The sequence below is a fragment of the Mustelus asterias genome, chromosome 4 (assembly GCF_964213995.1).
Source record: "Mustelus asterias chromosome 4, sMusAst1.hap1.1, whole genome shotgun sequence".
NCBI lineage: Eukaryota > Metazoa > Chordata > Chondrichthyes > Carcharhiniformes > Triakidae > Mustelus > Mustelus asterias.
This window is the reverse complement of record NC_135804.1, coordinates 76,256,575-76,276,192: the sequence shown is the minus strand read 5'-3', so window position 1 is coordinate 76,276,192 and position 19,618 is coordinate 76,256,575. Positions and strand designations below refer to the sequence as shown.

At 48.0% G+C, this 19,618-nt stretch overlaps 1 protein-coding gene across 1 annotated transcript in view; it reads right to left on the bottom strand.

Moving 5' to 3' along the window:
* LOC144493129 (gamma-aminobutyric acid receptor subunit gamma-4-like) overlaps positions 1 to 19,618 on the bottom strand; it is a 465,743-nt gene that overhangs the window by 183,359 nt on the left and 262,766 nt on the right. The window lies entirely within an intron of this gene.

Below are 19,618 nucleotides of genomic sequence, written 5' to 3'. Positions count from 1 at the left end.
CAATGACAAAATTTGTATTCGTAAAAATAGAAGAGAAATACAATGGGTTCACAAAAATTCCTTTAGGAAAGGAACCCTGCCGCTATTCGCTGGTCTGGCCTTCATGTGAATCTAATCCCATCCCAACATGGATCCTTCACCGTCCTCAGCACTGCTCCAGAAAACTACAGTCAGGTTAACTGGGAATGGCCAAAACAATTCTCATTGACATCCATGATGCAAAAATGAATTGATAAAAATGGCTCCTGCCTGGTTCAGTGGGAGAGATTCTAGGTGAGAACATGGTTTCAAATCCAGGTGAAAGCTCGCATAAGAGGTCTGTGCAAGTTGATTTGGAATGGTCTCAAGACCGCAGGCTGGAGTCCAGGGAATGGAGACATTATTAGCAAGACCTCCGGAACACAGTGGATGATGTGCGAGGGGATGTGCAGTCATTGGGCGGAGTCTCAGTGGGTGAATGTGGGCGGGGTCTCGCTGGGTGAATGTGGGAGGGGTCACGCTGGGTGAATGTGGGCGGAGTCTTGCTGGGTGAATGTGGGCGGGGTCTCGCTGGGTGAATGTGGGCGGAGTCTCAGTGAATGAATGTGGGCGGAGTCTCAGTGAATGATTGTGGGCGGGGTCTAACTGGGTGAATGTGGACGGAATCTTGCTGGGTGAATGTGGGCGGAGTCTCAGTGAATGAATGTGGGCGGGGTCTCGCTGGGTGAATGTGGGCAGAGTCTGGCAGGGTGAATGTGGGCGGGGTCTCGCTGGATGAATGTGGGTGAAGTCTCGCTGGGTGAATGTGGGCGGAGTCTCGCTGGGTGAATGTGGGCGGAGTCTGGTTGGGTGAGTGTGGGCGGGGTCTCGCTGGGTGAATGTGGGTGAAGTCTCGCTGGGTGAATGTGGGCGGAGTCTCACTGGGTGAATGTGGGCGGAGTCTGGTTGGGTGAGTGTGGGCGGGGTCTCGCTGGGTGAATGTGGGCAGGGTCTTGCTGGGTGAATGTGGGCGGAGTCTCAGTGGGTGAATGTGGGCGGAGTCTCACTGGGTGAATGTGGGCGGGGTCTCGCTGGGTGAATGTGGGCGGAGTCTCAGTGAATGAATGTGGGCGGAGTCTGGTTGGGTGAGTGTTGGCGGGGTCTTGCTGGGTGAATGTGGACGGAGTTTCATTGAAGGAATGTGGGAAGGGTCTCGCTGGGTGAATGTGGCGGAATCGCCCTGGGTGAATGTGGGCGGGGTCTCGCTGGGTGAATGTGGGCGGGGTCTCGCTGGGTGAATGTGGGCGGGGTCTCGCTGGGTGAATGTGGGCGGGGTCTCGCTGGGTGAATGTGGGCGGAGTTTCGCTAGGTGGATGTGGGTGGAGGTTCAGGGATGAAGGTAGGCAGTGGTTTAGGGGTGGGAGTTGAATATAGGTGGAGCGGTGATGGGTAAATGTGGTTAACTCCCAGTGTACAAGACTCCAAGTGACAGAAAACATTCCTGAAACTTTGCCTTTAATTCCTTTAGGTTTCACATAGTCATTCATTAAGATAACCTCAGATCGAGCCAGGAGCTTCCCTGCAATTGTGTTTAATTCTATTGGTTAGGTTTCCAATATAAATGAAATGGAAAGTCGACAAGTACATTTCTGGTTGAGTTCTTTAACCTCTAGTTTTGACCCTGTTCCTCACCAATGTGTCAAGCAGTGAAAATTAGCAGAGGCAGGATCAGCCTCAAATTTCTCAGAACCAATAGCTTAATTTTCCTCTTTGCACAGAGGTGAGAATGAGGAACCCTGCCACCCAGAGCACTGAAGCAATGCAGGGATGGTTTCATACACAGATTATGTTTATCCATTCTCGGTGTGCAGCTCTCACTGGCAGGAATCATTTACTACCCATACTTAGCTGCATTTCAGCAGGTGTTGTGGGACTTCCTTTTGCTGTCAGGGAGTTCCAGGATTTGGACTCAGCAACAATGAAGCTACATTGCTTTAGTTACAAGTCAAGATGGCCTGTTTTTGGGGTGGAACTTGCAGGTGGTGGTGTTCCCATGCATTTGCTGCCTTTGTCCATCTACATGGTGGAGATCATTTATTTGAGCGCTTCTGACAAAGACATCTGAGCACGTTGCTGCATAAGTCTTGTTTATGGTACACACAGCTGTCACAGTGCACTGTTGATGGAGGGAGTGAATGTTTAAGCTGTCAAATGGGATGCTGAACAAGAAGGCTGCTTTGTTATGGATGGTGTTGAGCTTCTTTCATCCAGGCAAGTGGGAGTATTCCATTACTCTCCTGACTTTTGCCTCATAGATGGTAGACAGGCTTTGGAGGTGAGTTAGTTGCTGCAGAATTCCTAGCCTCTGACCTGCTCTTACAGCCATGGCATTTATCTGGCTGCTCAGTGATGAACCCCAGGATGGTGATAGTGGGAGACTCCATGATGGTCATGTTGTTCAACATCAAGAAAAAACAGTTACACTCTCCCTCGTTGGTAATGGTCATCACCAGCACTTGGTTAGTGTGACTGTTACTTGTCACTTATCAACCCAGCTTGAATGTTGTCCAGGTTTTGGTCCAAATGGGCACTGACTGCTTAAATATCCGAGGAGTCACGATGTGAATGAATACTGTGCAATCATCAGCAAACAGCCTGGAAATTTAACCATCATTTATTCCAGGTCAGAAATGAGATTTAATTCAACATAGAAACATAGAAAAACGACAGCACAATACAGGCCCTTCAGCCCACAAAGTTGTGCCAAACATGTCCCTACCTTAGCGATTACTAGGCTTACCTATAACCCTCTATCTTACTAAGTTCCATGTACTTATCTAAAAGTCTCTTAAAAGACCCTATCGAATCCGCCTCCACCACCATTGCTGGCAGCCCATTCCACACACCCACCACCCTCTGAGTGAAAAACTTACCCCTGACATCTCCTCTGTACCTACTCCCCAGCACCTTAAACCTGTGTCCTCTTGTGGCAACCATTTCAGCCCGGGGAAAAAGCCTCTGACTATCCACTCAATCAATACCTCTCAACATCTTATACACCTCTATCAGGTCACCCCTCATCCTTCGTCTCTCCAAGGAGAAAAGGCCGAGCTCACTCAACCTATCTTCATAAGGCATGCTCCCCAACCCAGGCAACATCCTTGTAAATCTCCTCTGCACCCTTTCATAGAAACATAGAAAACTACAGCACAAAACAGGCCCTTCGGCCCCACAAGTTGTGCCAAACATATCCCTACCTTTCAGTCCTACCTATTACCCTCCATCCTATTAAGTCCCATGTACTCATCCAGGAGTCTCTTAAAAGACCCTATTGAGTTTGCCTCCACCACCACTGACGGCAGCCGATTCCACTCGCCCACCACCCTCTGTGTGAAAAACTTCCCCCCAACATTTCCCCTGTACCTACCCCCCAGCACCTTAAACCTGTGTCCTCTCGTAGCAGCCATTTCCACCCTGGGAAAAAGCCTCTGAGAGTCCACCCGATCTATGCCTCTCAGCATCTTATATACCTCTATTAGGTCTCCTCTCATCCTACGTCTCTCCAAGGAGAAAAGACCGAGCTCCCTCAGCCTATCCTCATAAGGCATGCCACTCAATCCAGGCAACATCCTTGTAAATCTCCTCTGCACCCTTTCAATCTTTTCCACATCCTTCCTGTAATGAGGCGACCAGAACTGAGCACAGTACTCCAAGTGGGGTCTGACGAGGGTCTTATATAGAACATAGAACATAGAACATTACAGCGCAGAACAGGCCCTTCGGCCCACGATGTTGCACCGACCAGTTAAAAAAAAAACTGTGACCCTCCAACCTAAACCAATTTCTTTTCGTCCATGAACCTATCTACGGATCTCTTAAACGCCCCCAAACTAGGCGCATTTACTACTGATGCTGGCAGGGCATTCCAATCCCTCACCACCCTCTGGGTAAAGAACCTACCCCTGACATCGGTTCTATAACTACCCCCCCTCAATTTAAAGCCATGCCCCCTCGTGCTGGATTTCTCCATCAGAGGAAAAAGGCTATCACTATCCACCCTATCTAAACCTCTAATCATCTTATATGTTTCAATAAGATCCCCTCTTAGCCGCCGCCTTTCCAGCGAAAACAATCCCAAATCCCTCAGCCTCTCCTCATAGGATCTCCCCTCCATACCAGGCAACATCCTGGTAAACCTCCTCTGCACCCTCTCCAAAGCCTCCACATCCTTCCTGTAATGTGGGGACCAGAACTGCACACAGTACTCCAAGTGCGGCCGCACCAGAGTTGTGTACAGTTGCAACATAACGCTACGACTCCTAAATTCAATCCCCCTACCAATAAACGCCAAGACACCATATGCCTTCTTAACAACCTTATCTACTTGATTCCCAACTTTCAGGGATCTATGCACACATACACCTAGATCCCTCTGCTCCTCCACACTATTCAAAGTCCTCCCGTTAGCCCTATACTCAACACATCTGTTATTCCTACCAAAGTGAATTACCTCACACTTCTCCGCATTAAACTCCATCCGCCACCTCTCGGCCCAACTTTGCAACCTGTCTAAGTCTTCCTGCAAACTACGACACCCTTCCTCACTGTCTACCACACCACCGACTTTGGTGTCATCAGCAAATTTGCTAATCCACCCAACTATACCCTCATCCAGATCATTAATAAATATTACAAACAGCAGTGGCCCCAAAACAGATCCCTGAGGTACACCACTTGTAACCGCACTCCATGATGAATATTTACTATCAACCACCACCCTCTGTTTCCTATCCGCTAGCCAATTCCTGATCCAATTTCCTAGATCACCCCCAATCCCATACATCTGCATTTTCTGCAGAAGCCTACCATGGTGAACCTTATCAAACGCCTTACTAAAATCCATATATACCACGTCCACTGCCTTGCCCCCATCCACCTCCTTGGTCACTTTCTCAAAAAACTCAATAAGGTTAGTAAGGCACGACCTACCTGCCACAAAACCATGCTGACTATCACCTATCAATTCATTACTCTCCAAATAACTATAAATCCTATCCCTTATAATTTTTTCCAACATCTTGCCGACAACAGAAGTGAGACTCACCGGTCTATAATTCCCGGGGAAGTCTCTGTTCCCCTTCTTAAACAATGGGACAACATTCGCTAACCTCCAATCTTCTGGTACTATACCAGAGGCCAACGACGACCTGAAGATCAGAGCCAGAGGCTCTGCAATCACTTCTCTTGCCTCCCAGAGAATCCTTGGATAAATCCCATCCGGACCAGGGGATTTATCTATTTTCAGACCCTCCAGAATATCCTGCACATCCTCCTTATCAACTGTAATACTGTCTATTCTACTCCCTTGCAACCCAGTGTCCTCCTCAGCTATATTCATGTCCCCTTGCGTGAACACCGAAGAGAAATATTGGTTCAATGCTTCACCAATCTCCTCCGGTTCCACACATAACTTCCCTCTGCCATCTATAACTGGCCCTAAACTTGCCCTAACCAACCTTCTGTTCTTGACATACCTATAGAACGCCTTAGGATTCTCTTTAACCCTATCCGCCAAAGTCTTCTCATGTCCCCTTTTAGCCCTTCTAAGCTCGCTCTTCAACTCCCTCTTAGCCAATCTAAAGCTTTCTAGTGCACTACCCGAGTGCTCACGTCTCATCCGAACATAAGCCTCCTTTTTCTTTTTAACCAACAAAGAAACTTTTTTGGTGCACCACGGTTCCCTAGCCCTACCAATTCCTCCTTGCCTGACAGGGACATACCTATCACAGACTCGCAGTAGCTGCTCCTTGAAAAAACTCCACATGTCGGACGTTCCCAGTCCCTGTAATCTCCTAGTCCAACCTATGTTTCCTAATTCTCTCCTAATAGCCTCATAATTACCCTTCCCCCAGCTAAAACCATTGGCCCGAGGTTCATGCCTATCCCTTTCCATCACTAAGGTGAACGTAACCGAATTGTGGTCACTATCACCAAAATGCACACCAACTTCCAAGTCTAGCACCTGGTCTGGCTCATTTCCCAGCACCAGATCCAATATAGCCTCACCTCTAGTTGGCCTGTCTACATACTGAGTCAAAAAACCTTCCTGCACGCTTTGAACAAAAACTGACCCCTCTAACGAGCTAGAGCTATAACAATTCCAGTCAATATTAGTCAAGTTAAAATCCCCCATAACAATTGCCCTATTACTTTCACTCCTAAGCAGGATTGACTCCGCAATCCTTTCCTCAACCTCTCTAGAACTTTTAGGAGGTCTATAAAAGACTCCCAACAGGGTGACCTCTCCTCTCCTATTTCTAATCTCCGCCCATACTACCTCAACAGATAAGTCCTCATCAAACCTCCTCTCTGACACTGTGATACAATCTCTGACCAATAATGCTACCCCTCCCCCTCTTCTACCTCCTTCCCTACTTCGACTAAAACATTTGAACCCCGGGACCTGCAGCATCCATTCCTGCCCCTGCTCTATCCATGTCTCTGAAATAGCCACAACATCGAAGTCCCAGGTACTGATCCACGCTGCAAGTTCACCCACTTTATTGCGAATACTCCTGGCATTGAAGTATACACATTTCAAACCCTGCTCCACCCCACCTCTGCAATGCCGTGCATTGCAGTCCCCATCCATGCATCCCTCACTTTCAGCCCCACTACTCAGGATCCCTCCCCCCCCCCCGAATCAGTTTAAACCTCCCTGCATGGCCTTAGCAAATTTACCCCCCAGGATATTGGTCCCCTTCTGATTAAGGTGTAGACCATCCTTCTCATAGAGGTCACACCTTCCCCAGTACGAGCCCCAATTGCTTAAGTACCTGAACCCCTCCCTCCTGCACCATCCCCTCAGCCATGAATTCAAACCTTCCCTCTCCCTATTCCTCTCTAAACTATCCCGTGGTACAGGCAAGAGTCCAGAGATAACCACTCTGTCAGTCTTGGCCTTTAGTTTCCACCCCAACTCCATAAATCCCTGCCTAATATCCCCTTCCCCTATCCTCCCTATGTCGTGTGTCCCCACATGTACAATAACTTGTGGTTTATCTCCCTCCCCCCTAAGAGTCCTGAATACCCTGTCAGACACATCCCGGACCCCAGCCCCTGGTAGGCAACACACCAACCCTGAGTCCCTACCTTTAGTTCCGACCCTCCTATCTGTCTCCTTAATTGTGGAGTCCCCAATCACAAGGCCCAGTCTTTTACAGCCCCTAACCACCTGAGCTTTCTCACTCGGCTCACCCCCAGAGATCTGCTCTCTATGCTCAGTTGATTCCTCCTCAACTGTAGCCTCCAGCACCGAAAACCTATTATGGAGGGGAACTGCCCCAGGGGATTGTCTTCCCGATTGCTTCTTACCCCTCCTCCTGGCATTGACCCAAGCCTCATTTCTAGGAGTTACTATTTCTCTATAACTCCTATCAACTTCCACCTCCGCCTCCCGAATTATGCGGAGTTCCTCTACCTCCCCCTCCAGCTCCTTTACACGCTCCTCCAGAAGCTGCAATCTAATGCACTTCTTACAACTAAAATCTCCTGAAACACTACTGGATTTCCTCACCACATACATCCCACAGGAGATGCAGCATACTGCCTGAACTGCCATCCCTGAAGCCATTACCAGCAAGAAAAAAAGAAAACAAAAAACTTCCCCACACTTCCCCAACTGTCACTCTCCACTGCAGCCCGAGCAATGGAGAACAATGTATACAATATAGCTGCATCATTATCCCTGGACTCCTAAACTCAATCCCTCGATTGATAAAGGCCAGCACACCATATGCCTTCTTAACCACCTCCTCCACCTGCGGGGCCGATTTTAGAGTCCTATGGACCCGGACCCCAAGGTCCTTCTGATCCTCCACAGTACTAAGAGTCTTTCCCTTTATATTGTACTCCTTCATCCCATTCGACCTGCCAAAATGGACCACTACGCATTTATCTGAGTTGAAGTCCACCTGCCACTTCTCCGCCCAGTCTTGCATCCTATCTATGTCCCTCTGTAACTTCTGACATCCCTCCAGACTATCCACAACCCCACCAACCTTCGTGTCGTCAGCAAACTTACCAACTTACCAACCCACTTCCTCATCCAGGTCATTTATGAAAATGACAAACAGTAAGGGTCCCAGAACAGATCCCTGGGGCACAGGGATCTGTTCTGGGATCTGGAGGTCTGTGACCAGTGGTGTTCCGCAGGGCTCTGTACTGGGACCTCTGCCATTTGTGATATATATAAATGATTTGGAAGAAGGTGTAACTGGTGTAATCAGCAAGTTTGCGGATGACACAAAGATGGCTGGACTTGCGGATAGCAAAGAGCATTGTCGGGCAATACAGCAGGATATAGATAGGCTGGAAAATTGGGCGGAGAGGTGGCAGATGGAGTTTAATCCGGATAAATGCGAAGTGATGCATTTTGGAAGAAATAATGTCGGGAGGAGTTATACAATAAATGGCAGAGTCATCAGGAGTATAGAAACACAGAGGGACCTAGGTGTGCAAGTCCACAAATCCTTGAAGGTGGCAACACGGGTGGAGAAGGTGGTGAAGAAGGCATATGGTATGCTTGCCTTTATTGGACGGGGTATAGAGTATAAAAGCTGGAGTCTGATGATGCAGCTGTATAGAACGCTGGTTAGGCCACATTTGGAGTACTGCGTCCAGTTCTGGTCGCTGCACTACCAGAAGGACGTGGAGGCGTTAGAGAGAGTGCAGAGAAGGTTTACCAGGATGTTGCCTGGTATGGAGGGTCTTAGCTATGAGGAGAGATTGGGTAAACTGGGGTTGTTCTCCCTGGAAAGACGAAGAATGAGGGGAGATCTAATAGAGGTGTACAAGATTATGAAGGGGATAGATAGGGTGAACGGTGGGAAGATTTTTCCCAGGTCGGAGGTGACGATCACAAGGGGTCACGGGCTCAAGGTGAGAGGGGCAAAGTATAACTCAGATATTAGAGGGATGTTTTTTACACAGAGGGTGGTGGGGGCCTGGAATGCGATACCAAGTAGGGTGGTGGAGGCAGGCACGCTGACATCGTTTAAGACTTACCTGGATAGTCACATGAGCAGCCTGGGAATGGAGGGATACAAACGATTGGTCTAGTTGGACCAAGGGGCGGCACAGGCTTGGAGGGCCGAAGGGCCTGTTTCCTGTGCTGTACTGTTCTTTGTTCTTTGTTCACACCACTGGTGACCAACCTCCATTTAGAAAAAGACCCATCTATACACACTCTCTGCCTCCTTTGGGCAAGCCAGTTCTGGATCCACAGTGCAGCAGCCCCTTGGATCCCATGCCCTCTCACTTTTTCGAGAAGCCTTGCATGGGGGACCTTATCGAACGCCTTGCTAAAATCCATATAAACCACATATACTGCTTTCCCTTCCTCAATGTGTTTAGTCACATTTTCGAAGAACTCCACCAGGCTCATAAGACACGATTCTATGTTCTATGATCTGCCTTTGACAAAGCCATGCTGAGTATTCTTGAGCATACTAAACCTCTCCAAATGCTCATAAATCTTGTCCCTCAGGATCTTCTCCATTAGCTTACCAACCACTGAGGTTACACTCACCGGTCGGTAATTTCCTGGGCTATCCCTATTCCCCTTCTTGAAAATAGAAACCACATCCGCAATCCTCCAATCCTCCGGCATCTCTCCCGTCTCCATTGACGACGCAAAGATCATCAACAGAGGCTCTGCAATCTCTTCCCTCGTCTCCCACAGTAACCTGGGGTACATCCCATCCAGACCCGTTGACTTATCTATCTTGATGCCAAAGATTCCAGCACAACCTCTTTGTTAAAGTCCACATACTCAATCTTTTCAGTCCACCGCAAGCCCACAGTACATCCACCCATGTCCTTCTCCTCTGTGAAAACCGAGGCAAAATACTCAAAATACTCAATACAGCACCTCTGCCATTTCTACTGGTTCCGTACTGATTTTCCCGCCTTCACCTTTTATAGGCCCTATTCCTTCACATCTCATCCTTTTACTCTTCACATATTTATAGAACGCCTTCGGGTTTTCCTTAATTCTACTTGCCAAGGCCTTCTCGTGACCTCTTCTGGCTCTCCTAATTTCCTTCTTTAGTCCCTTCCTACAAGCCGTGTACTCATCTAGATCCCTATCTTTGCCAAGCTCTCTGAACCTTTTGTACGCTTTACTTTTCTTCTCGACTAGGTCCCGCACAGCTTTCGTGCACCACGGTTCCTTTAACCTACCAACTCCTCCCTGTCTGCTCGGAACATTGTCCTGTTGAACCCTAGACAGACATTCCTTGAAAAACTGCTACCTCTCTTCAGTAGATTTCCCCGAGAATACCTCCTTCCAATTTACTCCTCTAATTTGCTGCCTTATGTCTTCATATTTCCCCTTACTCCATATAAACGCTTTCCGAGCTTGCCTGATCCTCTCTTTTTCCAATGCAAGCATAAAGGAGATAGAGTTATGATCGCTATCCCCAAGATGCTCTCCCACTGAGAGATCTGACATCTGTCCAGGCTCATTGGTCAGTATCAGATCAAGTACAGCCTCTCCTCTTGTAGGCTTGTCCACGTGCTGTGTCAGGAAACCCTCCTGAACACACCTAACGAACTCCTCCCCATCCAATCCCCTTACCCTAGGGATATTCCAATCTATGTTTGGGAAATTAAAGTCTCCCATCACAACAACTCTGCTATTATTGCAAGTCTCCAGGATCTGTTTCCCTATCTGCTCCTCCACCTCCCTGTCACTATTGGACGGCCTATAGAAAACTCCCAGCAAAATGATCGACCCCTTCCCACTCCGAACTTCCACCCACAGAGACTCTGTAGACAATCCCTCCACAGCATACACCTTCTCTACAGCTGTGACACTATCCCTGATCAGCAGTGCCACTCCACCCCCTCTCTTGCCTCCCTCCCTGTCCTTCCTGAAACATCTGAATCCCGACACCTGTAGTATCCAGTCCTGTCCCTGAGACATCCAAGTCTCCGTAATGGCCACCACATCACACTTCCAGGCATCGATCCACATCTATGGCTTCCACATCCTTCCTGTAATGAGGCGACCAGAACTGAGCGCAGTCCTCCAAGTGTGGTCTGACCAGGGTCTTATATAGCTGCAACATTCTCTCACGACTCCTAAACTCAACTCCTCGATTGATGAAGGCCAGTACACCATACGCCTTCTTAACCACAGCCTCAACCTGCACAGCTGCTTTGAGCGTCCTATGAACTCGGACCCCAAGATCCTTCTGATCTTCCACACTACCAAGAGTCCTACCATTAATATTATATTCCGCCATCCTATTTGACCTGCCAGAATGAACCACCTCACACTTATCTGGGTTAAACTCCATCTGCCACTTCTCCACCCAGTCTTGCATCCTATCAATGTCTCGCTGCAACTTCTGACATCCCTCCACACTATCCACAACACCTCCAACCTTTGTGTCATCAGCAAACTTACCAACCCATCCCTCCACTTCCTCATCCAGGTCATTTATAAAAATCACAAAGAGTAAGGGTTCCAGAACAGATCCCTGGGGCACTCCACTGGTGACCGACCTCCATGCAGAATATGACCCATCTATAACCACTCTTTGCCTTCTCTGGGCAAGCCAGTTCTGGATCCACAAAGCAATGTTCCCTTGGATCCCAAAGACCAAAGAAACGTTATAAACACCACGGGTGGGATTTGGGATTCTCTCAAATAAAGTCTAAGTGTCAAAATCATGTTAAAAAGCTGGGGCCTGGGCCTATTCCCGCTGGAGAGGCCAGCAGCATAGTGTTGAGCAGGCCACCGTGCATGCGCCGTAGCCCCACACTGCCGGCCCTGTGACTCTGCATCGCTGGCCATGTGACCCACCCCCCACACCGGGCTAGCCCTGATCCCACCACCCCCCTGGCCCACTTCGATCTCTCCCACTGGCAGCCCCGACCCCCCCGATCCAACCTCCTCCCCCCACCCCGCAGCCCCAAACCGCACCCCCCAACCCCGATGGCCAGCCCCGATCGCTGGCCTCCCCTCCCACCCCCCCCCCCCACCCCCCCCATCATTGCCGAATGCAGAATGGCAGCGGGACCCCCCACCCCCACTGATCTTCCCCCCTCTGCTGGTCCTGCCCTCTTGTCACTGTCCAATGCTTGGTGGGCAGTGCCAAGGTGCTCCTGGGCACTGCCACTTTGCCCCTTGGGCAGGGCCAGGAGGCCAGACTGACAATGCCCAAGGGCCACCCTCTCTTACCCTTGACCCCCTGGAGGGGCTCCATGGCTCTTCTTCACTCCAGCTGGCTCAGGCCACCAGCTCCCCGCTCGTGGGGAGCTGTTGTAAAGTCCACTGGAGTGAAGCACTCCTGGTGGGGGAGAAGAGGGAGAGGCTAGCTGGCCCGGAGATTTCAGTCCCGGGCCTGCTAATCAGATGTAAATCCTCATTACAATAATTTATTTAGCCCTGCACCGATTTCTGGCACAGAGCTGATGCTGGAAATCCAGCAGCCAGTGATGCGTGGAGGCCGTGGTGCCCAGTGGGAAGTCCCCTACACAGCCTCTGCTCGAGTCTCCCAGGTGCCCCCCACCTTTGTAAAGTAGAAAAGCCTAAAGAGTGAGATCTTAATCAAACAGAACATGATGAGTATCATGCTGACCCCACTTGATATTGATTCAATTCTCAGCTTGTTTCTACATATTGTTCATGGTTGGACATAATTCAAACAGACTGACATGAATTTGGCAAATAAAATAAGTATATTTGAATCAAACATACCCTGAACTGCTGCAAGTTTCAGGTATGAACAGCAAGGAAGGAGTATGTGAAGATTAGCCAAGACTTTTATTGGGTCAAGTGGCTGAGGTAGCTTATTTGACTAATATGCTCGCTGCACCACAGGGTCATTAATCATGTGAGGTGCTGTGGCAAAATTATATTTAAATATTTGCTTCACACTTTGCACTGAAGCTCAGTCCCATTAATCAATCTCACTGTTGCTGGAGAGTAAGTGCAAACTCTGGTAATGTGCTACTCTCAGCTTTTAACCAACACTTCTACCCTGCTGTTTATCTCAATTCTTGGCCTTTGGAAAGTATGAAAATAAACAGTCTCATCTGATAGTGCCTAAAAAATGAATTCACCAATGCTATCAGACAAGTCGCAGCAAAGTTAACCTCGAGTGAATACAGAGTGAGTGCCATGTTCCCAGTGCAAGAAGGATGTTCCTGATGTTGGAGGACTCCAGAACCAGGCGTCATAGTTTAAGGATATGGGTAAACCTGTGTAGTCATGATGTGAGATGCCGGCGTTGGACTGGGGTAAACACAGTAAGAAGTTTAACAACACCAGGTTAAAGTCCAACAGGTTTATTTGGTAGCAAAAGCCACACAAGCTTTCGGAGCCTTAAGCCCCTTCTTCAGGTGAGTGAGAATTCTGATCACAAACAGGGCATATAAAGACACAAACTCAATTTACAGAATAATGGTTGGAATGCGAATACTTAAGCTAATCAAGTCTTTAAGATGCAAACAATGTGAGTGGAGAGAGCATTAAGACAGGTTAAAGAGATGTGTATTGCCTCCAGACAGGACAGCCAGTGAGACTCTGCAGGTCCAGGCAAGCTGTGGGGATTACAGATAGTGTGACATGAACCCAATATCCCGGTTTAGGCCATCCTCGTGTGCGGAACTTGGCTATCAGTTTCTGCTCAGCGACTCTGCGCCATCGACACACGATAGCCAAGTTCCGCACACATGAGGACGGCCTCAACCGGGATATTGGGTTCATGTCACACTATCTGTAATCCCCACAGCTTGCCTGGACTTGCAGAATTTAACTGGCTGTCCTGTCTGGAGACAATACACATCTCTTTAACCTGTCTTAATGCTCTCTCCACTCACATTGTTTGTACCTTTAAGACTTGATTAGCTGTAAGTATTCGCAATCTATTATTCTGTAAATTGAGTTTGTGTCTTTATATGCCCTGTTTGTGAACAGAATTCCCACTCACCTGAAGAAGGAGCAGCGCTCCGAAAGCTAGTGGCTTTTGCTACCAAATAAACCTGTTGGACTTTAACCTGGTGTTGTTAAACTTCTTACTGTGTAAACCTGTGTAGACAGAGATGAGGAAAAATTGCTTCACCCAGAGAGTGGAATTCTCTACCACAGAAAGCAGTTGGGGCCAAAACATTGTGGGTGGAATTCTCCCAAAAAAAGTGCTAAGTGTTGAATTCACAGGAAAACTGGAGTAATTCACATTGGTTTTTTTCAGTGGAAGTTCACACTAGAATCTCCCATACTTTGTGCAATGCAGATGCCACCAGCATGAATATCATTAGATTTCACTGCCTTGGAGGTTGAAATCAGCGGGCCTCTGAGCAAGCGCAGTGGCTGTGAACTGTCAACCTCCCAATCACTGGCCAGCCTGGGATCCCTGCCTCCGCCCCCCTCCCACCCCCACCCCCGTGCTGCCCCCAGCACCCCAAGGCCTGATCGCAGCCCCCCCCGACCATTCCTGGGCTAGCCTCAAACCCTCCCCCTCCCCCACGCCTGAACTGTCCCGATCTCCAGAACCCCCCACCCACAGTGCAAATGCCACCCCACCAGCCCCCCTCGGGCAGAGCCCACCGCTTCCAGCCTGTCCCGATCTCCACCCCCCCCAAATCAGATTCACCCTCCTCAACAGTCCCGACCCCGCCCCAATCGCCGGCCTCCCTCCTACTCCCATCGATCCCCATGCAGTGTGGCAGTGGGACCCCAACCCCCACCAATTGCCCCATAAGCCTCACCTCTAATAGCCCCCACCCAATTGGCACAGCCCAATGTCCGGTGAACTGTGCCAAGATGCCCCCGAGGCATGGTCACTTTGCCCCTTGGGCAGTGTCAGGGGGAACTGGCTGGCACTGCCAGGTGCTCATGCCCAGGGGGCACCACCCCCAGCCACCGACTCCCTGGGTGACCCCCAATTGCCTCTCTTTCACTCCAGTGGGGTCAGGTCGCGAGTTCCCCGACAGTAGGGAGCTAGTCTGAACCCCACTGGAGTGAAGTACTCCTGGCGGGGTGGGAGATGCTAGCGGGCCCAGAGAATTCAGTCCAGGGCCCGCTAATCACATTAAAATAACATTGAAATGACATGTAAAGTACTAACGTGGTGTTCCTGCTGGTTTTCAGCACAAATTAGACGGTACCACACATCCAGCGCAGGGAGATGCGTGTGCGGCGGGAACATGGGACAAAGGGGATCAAAGGAAATAGGGGAAGGCGGGATTAGGCTGTTGAGTTGGATGCTCAGCAGACAATCATAATGATTGTAGAGCAGGCTAGAAGGCTGAATGGCCTCCTCCTCCTCCTATTTTCTATGTTTCTGTTTCTTGGAGACAAAATAACAAAAGACGCAATCACTTTGCTTAAAGCTGACCAGGTCTTCAGAAGCCATGGAGAGAAGAGTTTCAGATTATGTGGGTGCAGCCAGGCGCTATGTTTAGATAAAGGTAATAGGCCTAGCTTTAGTTCCAGATCCTAGCAAAGCGCCCTGAGTTATTCTTAGAAAGTCTGTCATAACCGCAGGACGTTTTAAAATATTTCCCAACCAATACTAACCAAATTAATTAGCACTGCTGCCTCACAGCGCCAGGGACCCGGGTTCAACTCCAGTCTCGAATGACTGTGTGTGTGGAGTTTGCACATTCTCACCGTGTCTGCGTGGGTTTCCTCTGGGTGCTTCAGTTCCTTCCCAGTCCAAAGATGTCCAGGTGAGGTGGATTGGCCATGCCAAATTGCCCTTTAGTGTACCAAGACATATAGGTTAGGTGGATTAGCTGGGTTATGGAGATAGGATGGGGTCTGGTCCTGGGTAAGATGCCCTGTCAGAGAGTCAGTGCAGACTCGATGGGCTGAATGGCCTCCTTCTGCACTGTAGGGATTCTATGATTCTATGCACTGCTTTTGAAGTATAGTTACTTTTGCATTATCGCAAACAAGGCTAATTAGTAACTCCAGCATCCACAAACAACAATGCAATCATAACCTGCTTCTGTGATGTTGATTAAGGGATTAATGTTGACCAGAACATTCGGGCAAGTCCCCTGCTTTTCCAAAATAGCACCATGTGATCTCATCAAAAAGATGGCAGCTCCAACAGTACAGAACACATGGGGAAAATTACATGTCAGTCTGAAATTTGTGCTCACAACTCTTGGCATAGGAATTAAAACAGAAAATGCTGGAAAAACTCAGCAATTCAGGCAGCATCTGTGGACAGAGAAACAGTCTCAATGTGGGGAGAATGATGCAGTGAGAAAGCCTGCTAATGATATTTAAATGTATTGAAAGGAGGTTCCAAACCTTCCTGGGTGGGAAACGTGTTACATCATTGGCCAGGGGAACGGGGAAAAGCAGAACCTGAGATCTCAGCAGTGAGATTTTCCGTTTCAATTCGGTTGTAGGGGGATCAATACAGTTCTCAGCAGCCAAGAGTGGGAGTCCAGACGGCTGTGTTGCCTACCTCGGGACTGGAGAGGAACTCTCAGTGGGAGGTTGAGGATCCTGTGGTCTTGATCCACATGGGTATCAATGACATTGGTCAGGTGAGGGAGTAGGAGCAGCCAAGGGCTAAATTAAAAAGCAAAACTTCAAAGGTTTTTTGAATCTCTGGATTATTGCTGAAGAAAGATACTTTTTGTTGAAGCTTTTTGTCTTGCACTCATTAGAACAATTCACAAGCATACCAATGTCAGGAGAAAATGTATGAGAAGAGTATGCTGATCGGTTGGCAAGTGGTAGAGGCATTGCCATGGAGAATGCACTAGTTGGTAGTGACACACAATTAACTGCCAAGCATTATTTGGAATTTACACCAGGCAGCTTGACTCTGATGGGACAAAACATTGTCCTGGGGAATCAACCTGCTAATGACTGTCACTTCTTTTATTTAGCTGAGAAAGGCACAATGTGTGTACATGTTCTTTCTGTCTGCAAAGTACACAGGGCCCCTGTGCATCAATCTATGTAGCTTCCATTAAACTGTGCACTGATTGATAATCTAAAGTTGGTTGACAGTGTAATTCTTAGCACATTGAGGATATTTAGCAAGTGGCAACATGAATTGCCAATTTTTATACTCTATGCCCCAACCAATGAAGGCAAGCATGCCATATGCCCACTTAACTATCTTATCCACTTGTGTTGCCACAGGGAACTGTGGACCTACGTGCCTAATTTTCTCTGTACGCTAATGTGTCTAAGGATTCTGCCATTTACTGAATATGTCCCTCCTGCATTAGACCTCCCAAAATGCATCACCTCGCATTTGTCTGGATTAAATTCCATCTGCTATTTCTCCACCCAAGTCTCCAGTCTATCAATATTCTGCTACATCCTCAGGCAATCCACTTCACTATACGCAGCTCTTCCAATCTTTGTGTCATATTAAATTCCCCTCCAAATCATTCATATATATTATAAACAACAGAGATCCCAGCATTGATCCCTACGGAACACCATTGATCACAGATCTTCAGTCAGGAAAACACCCTTCCACCACAACTCTCTCTTTTCTATGACCAAGTCAGTCCAGCATCCAAAATACCAGCTCACCGTGATCCATGTGACTTCACCTTCTGTATCACCTGCCATGAGGGACCTTGACAAAGGCCTTGCTAAAGTCCATATGGACTTCCCTGCCCTCATCAATCATCTTTGTCACTTCCTCAAAAAGCTCAATCAAGTTTGTAAGACACAATCTCTCCCGCACAAAGGTGCTGCTTATCTTTAAAAGTCTATATTTTTCCAAATGTGAGTTAATCCTGTCCCTAAGAATCTTCTCCACTAATTTCCCTTGCACTGACATAAGGCTCACGAGCCTGTAATTTTCTGCATTATCCCTATTCCCCTTCTTAAACAAAGGAACACCATTGACCATTCTCCAGTCCTCTGGGAACTCTCCTGTGAGTAAAAAGGATACAAAGATTTCATACAAGGTTCCAGAATTTCCTCCCTCAGTATTCCGGGATAGATTCCATTAGGTCCCAGGGGCTTGTCGACCTTAATGCTTTTCAAAAATACCCAACATCACCTCCTTTTTTATATCAACATGCCCTAGAATTTCATCATACCCCTCTCTGGACTCACCATCCACCATGTTCTTCTCCTTTGTAAATATCAATGCAAAGTATGTGTTAAAGATCTCACCCACTTTCTCCAGCTCCATGCATAAATTCCCTCCTTTGTCCTTGAGTGGACTTACTCTTTTCCAAGCTACCCTCTTGCTCCTTATATATGTATAAAATGCCTTGGGAGCTTCCTTAATCCTATTTGCCATGTGGCATTTCATGGCCCCTTTTAGCCCACCTAACTCCTTGTTTAAGTTCTTTCCTGCTTTATGTTCTTCAAGGGCTCTGTCATCAGTTTCCTAAACCTTATATATGTCTCTTTTTTGTTTTTGACTAAGCTCACAATTTCTCTTGTCATTAAAGATTCCTGAATCTTGCCATCCTTATCCTTCATTTTCATAGGAACATGCCAGTCCTGAACTCTAATCAACTGGTCTTTGAAAGATTCTCACATGACAGATATGGATTTACCTTTGAACAGCTGCCCTCAATCTACATTGCCCAATTTCTGCCTAATATTGTTCTAGTTAGTCTTCCCCCTGTTTACTACTTTCTCCTGAGGACTGCTCTTATCTTTTTCCGTAAGTAACTTAAAACTTACAGAATTATGGTCACTATTACCGAAATGCTCCCCATTGAAACTTCCATCACCTGTCCGGGCTTGTTCCTAAATACCAGGTTTCGTATGGCCCCTTCCCCAGTTGGACTATTTACAAATTGCTTCAAGAAACCTTCCTGGATGCACCTAACTAATTTCTTCCAGCCAAGCCCCTGGCACTAAGGGAGTCCCAGTCAATAAAGGGGAAGTTAAAATCACTCACCACAACAACCCTATTGTTTTTATGTTTCTCCATAATCAGTAAAATAAAGTTTATTTATTAATCACAAGCAGGCTTACACTGCAAGAAGTAACTGTGAAAATCCCCGAGTCGCCTGTTCGGGTACACTGAGGGAGAAGTTAACATGGCCAATACACCTAACCAACACATCTTTCAGACTGTGGGAGGAAACTGAAACACCTGGAGGAAACCCGGGCAGACACGGGGAGTACGTGTTGACTCCGCACAGACAGCGACCGAAGCCAGGAATTGAACCTGGGTCCCTGGCGCTGTCCACATGCCTGTTTCTCTACCTCCTAATGGCTGTTGGGAGGTATTACAAACCCATCAAAGTGATTGCACCCTTCCTGAGCTCTACCCATATGGCCTCGCAGGATGAGCACTCCAAGGTGTCCTCCCTCAGTGTAGCTGGGATATTCTCACTAATCAGTAACACAAATCCCCCACCTCTTTTACATTACATTCTATCACGCCTAAAACATCTAAATCCCAGAACGTTAAGTTGCCAGTCTTGTCCCTCTCTAAACCAAGTCCCTTGTCCCTCTCTAAACCAATAGCGACAGCATCATAGCTATATGTACTAATCCAAGCTTAAGTTCATCTGCCTTACCTATCATACTCCTCGCATTTGAACAAATGCACTTCAGACTGCCAGTCCCGCCATGTTCAGTAACCTCTCTCTATCTGTTCTTCCTCTTAGCATTCCTGGCCTTAGTCCC